We start from the raw sequence: 13,752 nt of genomic DNA, 5'->3' as shown, positions 1-13,752 counted from the left end.
TGAAACTAATATTGTAAATCAACTATATATAAATAAATAAATAACATTATTGGACAATTTTTTAAAAAGAAGTGTTTTATATCTTGATTTGAGCAGTAGTTATAAGGATGTATACTTTTATCAAAACTTAGAACCATAGACTTAAAATCTATATATTAGAATATAAGTAAATTATACCTAATGAAGTTAATTAAAAAAACTTCGGGGTGGTCTACTTCTGCTTTATTGACTATGCCAAAGCCTTTGACTGTATGGATCACAACAAACTGTGGAAAATTCTTCAAGGGATGGGAATACCAGACCACCTGACCTGCCTCCTGAGAAATCTGTATGCAGGTCAAGAAGCGACAGTTAGAACTGGACATGGAACAACAGACTGGTTCCAAATCGGGAAAGGAGTAGGTCAAGGCTGTATTTTGTCACCCTGCTTATTTAACTTATATGCAGAGTACATCATGCGAAATATCAGGCTGGATGAAGCACAAGCTAGAATCAAGATTGCCAGGAGAAATATCAAAAACCTCAGATATGCAGATAACACCACCCTTATGGCAGAAAGTGAAGAAGAACTAAAGAGCCTCTTGATAAAAGTGAAAGAGGAGAGTGAAAAGCTGGCTTAAAAGTCAACATTCAGAAAACTAAGATCATGGCATTTGGTCCCATTAGTTCAGTTCAGTTCAGTTCATTTCAGCCGCTCAGTCGTGTCCGACTCTTTGCGACCCCATGAATCGCAGCACGCCAGGCCTCCCTGTCCATCACAAACTCCCGAAGTTGACTCAAACTCATGCCCATCGAGTCGGTGATGCCATCCAGCCATCTCATCCTCTGTCATCCCCTTCTCCTCCTGCCCCCAATCCCTCCCAGCATCAGGGTCTTTTCCAATGAGTCAACTCTTCACATGAGGTGGCCAAAGTATTGGAGTTTCAGCTTCAGCATCAGTCCTTCCAGTGAACACCTAGGACTGATCTCCTTTAGGATGGACTGGTTTGATCTCCTTGCAGTCCAAGGGACTCTCAAGAGGCTTCTCCAACACCACAGTTCCCATTACTTCATGGCAAGTAGATGAGGAAACAATGGAAATAGTGACAGACTTTATTTTGGGGGGCTCCAAAATCTCTGCAGATGGTGACTGCAGCCATGAAATAAAAAGACGCTTGCTCCTAGGAAGAAAAGTTATGACCCACCTAGACAGCATATTAAAAAGCAGAGACATTACATTGCCAACAAAGGTCCATCTTGTCAAAGCTATGGTTTTTCCAGTAGTTATGCATGTATGTGAGAGTTGGACTATAAAGAAAGCTGAGCACCAAAGAATTGATGCTTTTCAACTGTGGTGTGATGGCTCAGACGGTAAAGCATCTGCCTGCAATGCAGGAGACCTGGATTCGACCCCTGGGTTGGGAAGATCCCCTGGAGAAGGAAATGGCAACCCACTTCAGTACTCTTGCCTGGAACATCCCATGGACAGAGGAGCCTGGTAGGTTACAGTCCATGGGGTTGTAAAGAGTCAGACACGACTGAGCAATTTCACTTCTTGTCTGTTTTATACATAGGCACACATATATGTCAATCTTATCTCCCAATTCATTCCACTCCCCCTTTCCACCTGTTACCACAGGTGGAAACAGGTTTTCTATGTTTTCTATGTCTGTGCCTCTCTATGTGTTGGAGAAGACTCTTGAGAGTCCCTTGGACTACAAAAGATCCAACCAGTCCATCCTAAAAGAAATCAGTCCTGAATATTCATTGGAAGGACTGATGTTGAAGCTGAAACTCCAATCCTTTGGCCACCTGATGCAAAGAACTGACTCATTGGAAAAGACCCTGATGCTGGGAAAGATCGAAGGTGGGAGAAGGGGACAACAGAGGATGAGATGGTTGGATGGCATCACCGACTCAAGGAACATGAGTTTGAGCAAGCTCCAGGAGTTGGTTATGGACAGGGAAGCCTGGTGTGCTGCAGTCCATGGGGTCACAAAGTGCTGGACACAACTGAGCAACTGAACTGAACTGAACTAGTGGTTAGGAGGTTAGGACTCTGTGTTTTCACTGCTAAGGGTGCAGGTTCGATGCCTGGTCAGAGAACTAAGATCCTGCAAGCCTCTCAGGGTATGGCCAAATTAAAAAAAAAAAAAAACTTTGAAGACTCTCTATTAACTAGACAATAAATTCTTGGCTTCCTGTGAGATTCCTAACACAGGAGCCCCAGGCTGAATTCCCAGGATATTCCCTCCTACCCTTTCCACTAAAGCTAAACAAAATGATTTGCAGTTCTACATGGGCCCAGGCCTGTTAAAGTTGTTCTGTCTTCCTGGAATATCACTCTTTCTGATTACAGGCTGCTAAAGTCCCCGTCATCTTGTGACGCCCACCCACTTTTACCCACCCCTGTGCTGCTACAGTCTTAGTCACCACCTCCTCTTGCTGACAGAATACTTTGTGAATAGTCTTATTATGAAACTTACCACATTCTATTGTAAATTTTTGTTTACATAAATGTTTCCTTCACCAGACCCTGGCTTCCTTTAGGAAAGAGACAACTTCTGAATCATCTTTGTATCACCATAATCCAAGTACCAAGCAGGTAACAGATATTCAAAAATGGTGATTGGATTGTGGTACACTAGCCAGGTTCTCCTTTTGCTTCTCTCATTACTTTACTGCTTTTCTCCAGCTCTCTGTAGTATAGGATAGTCTCCATCCAATGCCACCCTCTGCTGTCTGCTTTCACCTCTCTCTCTTTCGACCCTTTGGCAATCTCTAAGACTCACCCAACATCATGGCCACAACCATTTCCTTTATTGCAGATAGCTCCAGAAGTTATTCATTATCAGGCAATGTTCACTGAGCCTTAAGGACACTACCAAAGGCTGGCATGCAAGGACTTGCAAAGGAATCCACTTGACCTAAGGATTTGAAGAGGACTGGATGTTGAAGACGAGAGAGAAAGGAATCAAAGTTTTTCAAGAAACCAAACCTGTGTGCTAGAGAGAACAAGGAAGCATCATCAAATGGGGAAGTATGAAGGAGGAATTGATGTGGGGAGAAAAATATGCATTTTTATCTTAGTTGGGTGTCATACTACTACATTCAAGTGAATCTGGTGTTAATGGAAATGTATAATTTTGTGCATTTATAAATGACTCCACGTACACACACACACACACACACATATATACATATATAGCCTTCAGACATTTTTTGAGGTGAAAATATAAATCAAAGAATTCCATAAATAAATATAAAACTGCAATTTATAATAAATTCTGCAAAAGAGGTACATATTCCTGTGAAAGCATGTAGGAGGAATTGATCAGCTCAAGGACACTGGCACTGATCACTGAGGAAAAACTGAAGCTGACTAGGGGATGAAGTAGAGGAGAGGTTCTAGGCAAAAGGACCAGCATGCACAAAAACCCACAACACAGAGACAGAAAGTAGATTAGTGGTTGCCAGGGGCTGATGGAGACAAGGGAGAAAGAGAGGGCCTGTTAATGGGTAGAGGGTTTCTTTTTGAGGTGATGAAAATGTTCTGGAATAAAACAGTGGTATCTGTTGCACAACTTCATAAATATACTAAAGCCTACTGAATCATATCCTTTAAGAGGATAAAATGTTGTGGTATGTGAATTATATCTCAATTTTCAAAATAGAAAAAAAAATTACAATAACAATAAGGGTTAAAAAAAAAAAAAGAAAGTCGGAAATGAATGCAAATTAAACAACACCAATAACAAAAATCCTATGTCAGAAAAGGCCCAGCACCTTCAAGAACCCAAAAGAAAGCCAGAGTGGTCAAAAGAGAGAATGAGAGCAAGCATGATGCATGCATGAGGCTAAAGAGGTGAGTACAAAGAATGAGGCAGGTGCCATACTTAAAGGAATGATGGTAAGGCACGAGACCTGCAAGAGATCACAGAGTAAGAATAGAGAGATCGATAGGTTGCATGGTGAACCCCCTTCATGTCCACAACCAAAGAGCAGAAAGAAAAAAATGGAACCTGTAAACATATTTACTGAACAAAGAAGACACAGGGAAGGAGAAGCAGCAGCACAACAGACTTGCAGTCAGAGGAGAGTGTGAGAGAGGTGAGGATTTCACAGAGTAGATGACAGCCAGCAATACTGACCATTGCAAAGTGGCTAAAGAGGACAGAAATCAAGAAAAGTCCTTTGAATTGGAGATGGGTGACCACAGACACAGCCATGTGAGAGTGGGGGGTGGCAGAGAGAGCCAGATGGCAGAGGAATAATGAGAAAGTGAGTCACGAAGACATGGAGGCACAGAGTATTTGGCAGTGAAAGGAGAAGGAAAACGGGACAGTAACTCAAAGACATGGGGGTCATACAGAGGCCTTTTTCAAAATAGGAGAGACCTGAGTGTGTTTGAGAATGAGAAACAGGAGCCAGGAAAAAGGAATCAATTTAAACTATGAAGGAGAAAAGAATTCATGCAACAAAGTTCCCTTGAGGAAATGGGAGGGGATGGAATCAAGACACAGGTGGAGAGCACAGACTTAGAAAATAAGACTTTTTTTTTTGCTCTAAGGGAGGCAGTGGTGGAGAGTGACAGAGTTTTTTTCAGGTGAAGAGGAGATTGGATGATGAAATTCATGTCATTGGCCTCTGTGTTCTCAGAAACATTAAGAGCTAATATTTACTAAGCATTCACCATGGTATAGGCCTAAACAATTCTTATATATTAACTCATTTAATCCTGACAACCGCCTCATAAGATAGGTACTGTGGTTATCCCCATCTTACAGTGAAGGAAGCAAAATCACTGAGAAGAGGAATAACTTGAGTAAGATCCACGGGTAATGAATGGACAGAGCTTATATTTCTACCTGGGAGGCAGTAAGGGAGTGAGGTGATTTGCCAAGATTAAAAGAAGATGTGGTGGTAGAGGAAAGGAAAAGGGAAACTGGGGACTTGAAGAATGTGAGAACAGTTTAGAAGAGTCAAAGTGAAAAGCATGCCACTGAGGGTGTGATTCAAGTCAGACCTCTTCCAGAGTGGCAGTCATCTTTCCCCCCTGGAAAGAACCTGTTCACGTGAAGCCTCCACAATGGACATGGATTAATTCTTCACTCAGTTTTAGATGACTCAGCCCCTCCTTTCAAGCTCCTGGGTTCTGGGTCTGCCCATTGAACAGAATTCTCCCAGTAAAGCTGAAGATGGCAGAGAATTATTCTGTCAGAGATGGGGTCCAAAGCCACCCACCCACCTGAACAGCTTTATTGAACCATATTAAGTGCATATTTTATATTGGCATTAAATCGGCATCTGAGTACGTCCTGTGTTTTAAGGAAGATTTTCTAAATTAAAGCGAGTTAAAGAGAATTTCTTGCTGAGATTGTTCCTGTTGTCTCTATCACAGGTAGCAAACCTGCTTTTTCAAAACCACATGTGAACTTGCTAAAAACTTTTTATGTGTTCCATAATTATTTACATCACCAAGGAAACAGAAGAATTTACAAGAAGCCAAACTGTCTCTATTCTCTTCCTCAAATGTCAGTGGCATGTTGGCAAAGATTCTTTGAGGAGTGAGAACAGAAAATCAGCAACACTAAAAAGCCAAAAACCTCCTCATATAGAGACATCAATCAAAAAATGTCACAACCCAAATTTTATCTCACAGAAAGTTGCAAATTGGATTTAGAATAGTTTCCAGGCAAATTTGCATCATTGGTTGTTATTTCTTCAACATGTATTAGTATTTTTTCATACCAAAACATTGTGAAGAACACCCAACTTCCTAATTATAATTCTCTTAAAGTATCAGCATTCACATAATTCAATATTCCAGCTCTGGTGCACAAGTAGGGCTGGATTGATGAAGTTTCATGACTTGAAAGGATAAATACTGGCACAAATGCGTGATAAGCAAGCCAGCCTGGATATTCAGCTAGACAACCAATTGGGAATCAAACTCAGATACAAAGATGTAGAGATGCATTGTTCCTGAGATGTGAACAAGGAGCAAACACAGCACAGAATGGAACTGGGTTTAAGAATGTGTCATGTGAATCCGCCTACGGACAACTCTGGGAACTGTTCCTGAAATGGGAGGAGGCTGTCATCACCTCTCCCTCGGTAGCACCATGTGCCACAGAAATGATTTTTGTCTTGGAAGTGCATTTTGATATGCTGTCTTCCTCCCCTCATTTCCCTTCTCCCCACTCTGGGAAACAAACTTGATGCTCACTGTGCCCAGTTCCTAAGCCGACTCTTTGCGACCCCATGGACTGTAGCCCGCCAGGCTCCCCTGTCCGTGGGATTCTCCAGGCAAGAGTACTGGAGTGGGTTGCCAGTTCCTACTCCTGGGTATCTTCCCAACCCAAGGATCAAACCCAGCTCTCCTGCATCTCCTGCAGTGGCAGGCAGATTCTTTACCGCTGAGCCAGCGGGGAAGCCCTAACCTCTGCATTTGCTGTCGAAGGAAGGAAGTGGGGGGTGGTTTTACAATCCCTTGTGAAGCAAGGTTGCCCCTGCCATCACCCAGGCAGGCATGCTCTCTGCCTCCTCCTGGTGGATGTGGAGGGAAGACTGATTTCCTTAGAGTGAGGTGTACGGAGGGCTAATGTGTGGGCAATGGAGAGATCTCCAGTGGAGGTCAGCTCAGAATGACTGACAGGTAAGCTTTGACCTGCTTCTTCATTCTTTGTGGGCGGACAAGAGAAGTGATGCATGATAACATCTAGTCCTTCCCTGGAACAGAAGGCTGCAGGTTTTTCTAACTGCACTGTGTGAAGGCTTGGGAAAGATCAGCCGCACCTGCACTACAGCAGATTTGTGTTTAGATTATCAAAACCGTGGCATTAACAGCTAACCTCCCTCATCCAGCCACAGTCCCTGGGGCTCCTCACACACAAGTAGTCTCTTACAATAGAAGAAGCTTGTTTTGAATTACCCTTTGTAATCAGAGCTAGATGCCAGGCATCCACACAAGCAAGTAAATCACAGATTGAAGACAACTTGTGATCATGCCACCTGACCTTAAGCTATCTGCAAGTCTTTTCTGAAGGTTTTGTAAGTCCTGAAATCATACCAAGATCCTGCCTCTCCTAGCAGAACAAGAAGATGCCTTCTAAAGTCTCTCTTTCCTACATTCCTTTTGCTCCTTGAAGCTAAAACCCTCCTCTTGAGTTTTATGTCATATTTCATTCCCTCTTGGTCACTACTTAGCTGCACAGATTCAGATCCTATGTCTCTACCAGGCATCAGCTTTTATTTTCTCTTAGTCACCTTTCCTGTTCCCCTCTCTTATTGGTTTAGGGTTATCTCACCATAATCACACAGAATGCCTTCTTTGCTACTCCATTATTTATTCACATAGCATTTTCAAATTCATCCCTCTGTATGTGTGCATGCGCACACGCGCGCGCACACACACACACACACACACACACGCACAGAGTATTTACATAGGGTCCAGGTGTTCTGGGCCCAGGCAGACTTATTCTAAATGGATATGTGGAGACCACATCCATAGCTCCTAGGGAACTTAATCCTGGAATACTTGCTTAACTGAATCAAGAGAGAGCAAAGCTCTGAATTGTGAACACTGGAGGTAGACCACTGTCCACAGAAAACAAAACCCACTGAAAGGACAGACTTCATGTCAACCCTGGTGATCCAGCAGTTGTTTTCCAAATCCTCATTAACATTACCTGCTGGCCTAAGGTATAGGGAAATTCTGAAATTGTATTAATAGCACCCTTTCTGACAGTCATACTGAGGAGTAGAAAGCCTATGGGTTGGGGAAAGCAATTTCTTTTTTCAGGCTGCAGTATGTGGCATGCAGGAAGTTCCCTGACAAAGGATTGAACCCATGCCCCCTACATTGGGAGGGCAGAGTCTTAACCACTGGATGGCCAGAGAAGTCCAAGAAAAGCAATATCATCCTAGAATACAGCCATCACAATTAACATTTGTACTGTCATTTGCAGCATACAAAGCCCTTTATAGATGAGAGCTGATCTCAACAGTATTCTAGAGAAAAGGCTGGAAAAAGTTTTCTTGTCTCCATTTTCATAAGTGCAGAAGTTCCAAAAGGTTTAGTGATTTATCCAGGGTTAAGCAGGACAAAAGAGAAAACGAAGCAGAATATGAGGAAGGAAAATCCATGAAAGAAAGAGAGAGCGAACTGCCTTCAAAGAGCTTCTGGCATCTCAACCCTTATGTCATAGGGGACCCTCTGCCAGTTTGAGGGCAGGGGAGTGCAGCAAAGTCACTCAGCTCTGCTAGTCTCCCCACCCATGCCTTCCCAGACCAGGTTGCAGAGGAAGCCTGGGAAGTCACCCCACAGCTCTTCCCAGGGATGGGGACTGTTGGAAACACTGGGCTTTATCTTGAATTAAAACTGTAAGCTTCCTTCCTTACTTTCTTATGCATATTTAATGAGTCACTAAAAAATGTTAACCAGGAACTCAGGTTAATATTATCATGAACAGAACCCTGCCTTTCTGCTCTTCCCTCCCACCCTCACATCCCAATTTTCTCTGCTCCTGCTGCTACTGCTGTTGCTATTTGCCTTTTTCGCCTTCCTCAGCATCACTCATTTCCTCCCCTTTTTTGCATGAGTCTTTCTCTCCCCACTCCTCCTCCTCGCTGTTTTCCTCCTGTGCTCCTAGAGAAACCAAACAGCTCCACTGTAAGGACTCTGTGAAATATAAGGAACAGGCTGCAGTTGACTGACCTGGTGAGTGGAAGACATCACAGGAAACCATGCCAATACCCTAGTCAGCCTGCGCTGGTCTGGAGTTTCCAGGCTGTCCTCTTGGCAGCAACTCCAGGGAGTCCAGATGGTCCTAGAAAAAATCTGATTTTAAGCTCCTAGAAATGCTGAATTGCTCCTTATGGACTCTGGGATCAGGTGGTATCTGGGACCCCTGATGGCTGGAGTGTGACCTAAACCTACAAGAAGTCCCATGAGGTCTCACCCAAGGGTCCTGGGGACAGTCAGGAGCTACCTGGGATGGTGCTAGTGGGAGGAACATCAGCGTGGGCCTGAAGATTGAGAGACTTATAAGCCGCCCCTTGCAGTGCGGAAGGGGACAGACCAGAAGCTTCCTGTGAAAGATGTGAGTCTCAGGAGATGCTCCTCTACCCCCCAGGACCTCAGGAAGGGTCAGTACCGGGTTGAACACACCATCTGCACATGTGTACTCCTGCATGGTGCCCAAATGCTGTCCTCAGTCCAGCACAACAGATGTGAACACACATGCACACATCCCTCCTTGTACAGAAAGATGTTCCTTCTGGTGCTGGGAGCCAATTATATTCTGCTTTAACATTTGTTTCAAAATTGTATTATAAAAGGTAACAATGTAGCATGATGGAGTCCATTTTCCCCTTCCAGATGGGGAGACAGTGGAAACAGTGTCAGACTTTATTTTGGGGGGCTCCAAAATCACTGCAGATGGTGACTGCAGCCATGAAATTAAAAGACGCTTACTCCTTGGAAGGAAAGGTATGACCAACCTAGATAGCATATTAAAAAGCAGAGACATTACTTTGCCAACAAAGATCCATCTGGTCAAGGCTATGGTTTTTCCAGTGGTCATGTATGGATGTGAGAGTTGGACTGTGAAGAAAGCTGAGCACTGAAAAATTGATGCTTTTGAACTATGGTGTTGGAGAAGACTCTTGAGAGTCCCTTGGACTGCAAGGAGATCCAACCAGTCCATCCTAAAGGAGATCAGTCCTAGGGGTTCATTGGAAGGACTGATGCTGAAGCTGAAACTCCAATACTTTGGCCACCTCATGTGAAGAGTTGACTCGTTGGAAGAGACCCTGATACTGGGAGGGATTGGGGGCAGGAGAAGGGGATGACAGAGGATGAGATGGCTGGATGGCATCACCGACTCGATGGGCATGAGTTTGAGTCAACTTCGGGAGTTGGTGATGGACAGGGAGGCCTGGCGTGCTGCGATTCATGGGGTCGCAAAGAGTCGGACACGACTGAGCGACTGAACTGACTGACTGACCGACCCCAATCTGAGTGGATGGTTCCAGCTAAGAAAAGGGGTTGCAGGAGCGAATGGGCTAGCCCTCAGCTGCCAGCCTTGGGGTTGGAGCGAAGGAACTGCCTGAGTGGCTGAGAGGAAGAAAATCTGGAAGATGAACAGGGAGAAGAGTTTCTTACCCAACTGATAATGAGAGTAGCAGTATCTGGAATCCCTAAAGGCAAATTACACAGGCAGGCCATTGGGCCAAATGGCAACCCCCTGACAGCAGGATTTTCTGGAGAAAACAAAGGTACAGATTGGGTTAGAACAATCGAGTGGCGAAATCGGATTTCTTCATGAAATTACTCTAGGAATTTGGCTGGAGAAGTTGGTGGAGACACCACAAAGCCAAAACCACAGAGCTAAGAAGAAACCCAAAGATCACCTGCTAGCTGTGGGACAGATATACAATGGAATATTACTCAGTCATAAAAAGGAATGAATTTGAGTCAGTTCTAATGAGGTGGGTGAACCTAGAACCTGTTACACAAAATGAAGTCAGAAAGAGAAAAACAAACATCACATATTAGCACATATATATGGAATCTAGAAAAATGGTACTGATGAACCTATTTGCAGGGTAGCAATAAAGATGCAGACACAGAGAACAGACTTGTGGACACAGCAGGGGAAGGAGAGGGAGGGACAAACTGAGACAGTAGCATTGAAACATACATATATCGCCAAATGTAAAATTAGATAGCAAGTGGGAATTTGTTGTATGACTCGGGGAGGCTCAACCCTGTGCACTGTGACAACCTAGAAGGGTGGAAGGAGGTTCAAGAGAGAGGGGACGTGTGTATATCTATGGTCGATTCATGTTGGTATATGGCAGAAACCAACACAACACTGTAAAGCAATTATCCTCCAATTAAAAATAACATTAAAAAAAAAAGATTATCTGGGAACTTCCTTGGTGGCCCAGTGGCTAAGACTCCATGCTCCCAACGCAGGGGGCCCGGGTTCAATCCCTAGTTGGTTAGAACTACATCCCACGTGCCTCAACTAAGACTCAGTGCAGCCAAATACATTTTAAAAAAAAGATCACTTGAAGGTTTGGGGGTCTTTTGGTTTCTAACAAGACTAGGATCTACTAGGATAGAGGGGCTACAGATAGAATATTTCAATCCAGAAAGGGCACAGGGACCAGGAAAGGATGTCCTGACCATGGCAACTCCAGCAATAGAACCTGGTCTTCCCAGGATTGGAGGTGACAGAAAACAGAAGGGAAGACACTTGGTCTTCCTGGGGCTTCTGAATACTCTGGGAAAGCTCTGTCCATGGAAAAAAGGTCAACAGCTTGGACATAGTCACCGGATAAGAGAACAAACTCTAAGTGGGAATGAGATCTCTTTTAATTCAGAAGCACCCCTTTTGTGTATCCCCCATGTGGATACTTCTCCCTTCTCTCATGTGGCATTTTCTTTAAGACTGCACTTCTTAAAGAGATTGGGGAAAACCACAGCAGATTCCCCCGGGGTAGGTAAGAAAGTAAGGTGCTATGGGCGTTTATAGTTTGTAGAGTTTCCTAGCTGACTCGGACATGTTTCTCCCTCTGCCTCTCTGAGAACCACTGCTTAAGAAGTCACCTGGAAGAAGGACGCAGCTGGGAGTCTGGCCTGGGGGAGTCAGAGCTGCCGCAGCCAGACAGAAGCAGTCAAATCTGCTTGAATATCCACGTTTCAGTTTCTGCACCTATCAAGATTTTAATTCATCATGGATAATCTGTCAGCAGAAGGAATTCAGCCAAGGGCTAACCAGGTTACTGATCAGTCTGCAGAAAGTACAAGGAGAATCCTGGGTTTAGCCATTGAGGCTCAGGATGCAGGAATCAAGACTATCCCTACACTGGTTGAGCAAGGGGAACAACTGAAACACACAGAAGGAGGCATGGACCAAATAAAGATATGAGAGAAGCATAGAAGACTTTAACAGAATTCAGCAAGGACTGAGGCCTTTGTGTATGTCCATGTAATAAGACAAAGAACATTGAGTCTGGTAAAGTCTATAAGGCAACTTGGGGAGATGGTGGAGACAGCTCTCCTAGCAATGTAATAGTATCTAAGCAGCTAGGCTGAGTGACAAATGGTCAGCTGCATGGAGTGACCAGAGGAGCAGCCAACGGGTGAATACATTAAACACGTAACAAATCATGCCGGGGAAGATGAAACAGAAGAGAACCTGACTCAAGTGGGCAGTATCCTAGAAAACCTAAAAACATGGCCCTGGACATAAGCAATGGGATTGAGGCTCACAAATAGATCACAAATCTATTTGTGATCTGACAAATAGAACAGATCACAGAAAAGGCTGACACCAATAAAGATCATATTGATAATGCCAATGCTAGGGCAAAGAAACTCACTGACAGTTAAAGCTACTGCTGTACTTCTTTACCATTTATTTACTTTGCTAGCTCCTCCTTCAAAGGCATTACCTTTCCAGAGTTTGAAATTTTGTTATGTGGGGAAATATCTAGGCATAACAGCCCTTATTTTATTTAATTTTTTGGGGCTATGCCGCTCGGCATGTGGGATCTTAGTTCCCCTACCAGGGATGAAACTCACAGCCTCTGCAGTGAAAGGACGGAGTCTTAAACACTGGACGGGCAGGCAAGTCCCCCTATTTTTTTAATTCTCTCTTTTTCCCTTGAGGGTAGACTGCTGCTTCTCAGTCTATACTCTAAGGTTGATTTTTCATGTATCATTTATAGTGTTATTTTTCATCCTCTCTGTTTACTTTAGCAGGTTATTCTGCTTCCAAGATTTGGAAGCATTGCCAAATACAGCCATACGAAAGGAAGTTGGGGGCAGTGGGGACAAGCACAGGATGGGAGGCAAGAGATAAGAGGTTGTTACCTCAGTAAAACCTGCTGCTGCTGCTGCTAAGTCGAATCAGTCATGTGAGACCCCATAGATGGCAGCCCACCAAGCTCCTCTGTCCCTGGGATTCTCCAGGCAAGAATACTGGAGTGGGTTGCCATTTCCTTCTCCAACCACAGGGATCTAGTTGAGTTTAATTTTAACTTAAGTTACAGTCATTGCCAATTTAGAACAATGCTTGGTTTTGGAGCCTGTTTACACAAGGTTTTTGTCATACATCACAACTTTGCAACCTCGGCACCAAAAAAGAGGGAATGCATTTTCTTAAAGTGAGCTTAATTTCTGAACTCTTGGTGACTCATCTGGGTACACAGATTCTGTGATCTCACTTCATATTGCACATATAGGAACACTTTTTGTTTTCATATTATTAATAATATCATGGTCCTATTACAGGCCTATTAATTTCATAAATTTGTCTTTGAAGAAAAATATGTAAATATGTATGCAGTATAACATGAGAATTTCTCTTTACAGCAGGCTTAAAATTTTTTGGAAATGTTTAACAAAGTATATCACGTGAATTCAGATTTATCTTGATGCCAAGAATTTTGTTTAGACAGGAAAAAGAAACTTGTTTTGGTCTCAGGTAGAAAACAGATTCCCACTCCAGTACTCTTGCCTGAAAAATCCCATGGACGGAGGAGCCTGGTAGGCTGCAGTCCATGGGGTTGCGAAGAATCGGACACGACTGAGCAACTTCCCTTTCACTTTTCACTTTCATGCATTGGAGAAGGAAATGGCAACCCACTCCAGTGTTCTTGCCTGGAGAATCCCAGGGACGGAGGAGCCTGGTGGGCTTCTGTCTATGGGGTCGCACAGAGTCGGACACGACTGAAGTGACTTAGCAGCAGCAG

General features: G+C 43.8%; 1 pseudogene; it reads left to right on the top strand.

Moving 5' to 3' along the window:
- The first annotated feature begins 11,729 nt into the window (after positions 1-11,729).
- On the top strand, positions 11,730-12,388 carry LOC122442919 (annotated as a pseudogene).
- Positions 12,389-13,752: the final 1,364 nt, after the last annotated feature.

The sequence above is a fragment of the Cervus canadensis genome, chromosome 6 (assembly GCF_019320065.1).
Source record: "Cervus canadensis isolate Bull #8, Minnesota chromosome 6, ASM1932006v1, whole genome shotgun sequence".
In the NCBI taxonomy this organism is placed as follows: Eukaryota; Metazoa; Chordata; class Mammalia; order Artiodactyla; family Cervidae; genus Cervus; species Cervus canadensis.
Note: the sequence above shows the minus strand (reverse complement) of the source record. Positions and strands in the feature narration are given on the sequence as shown.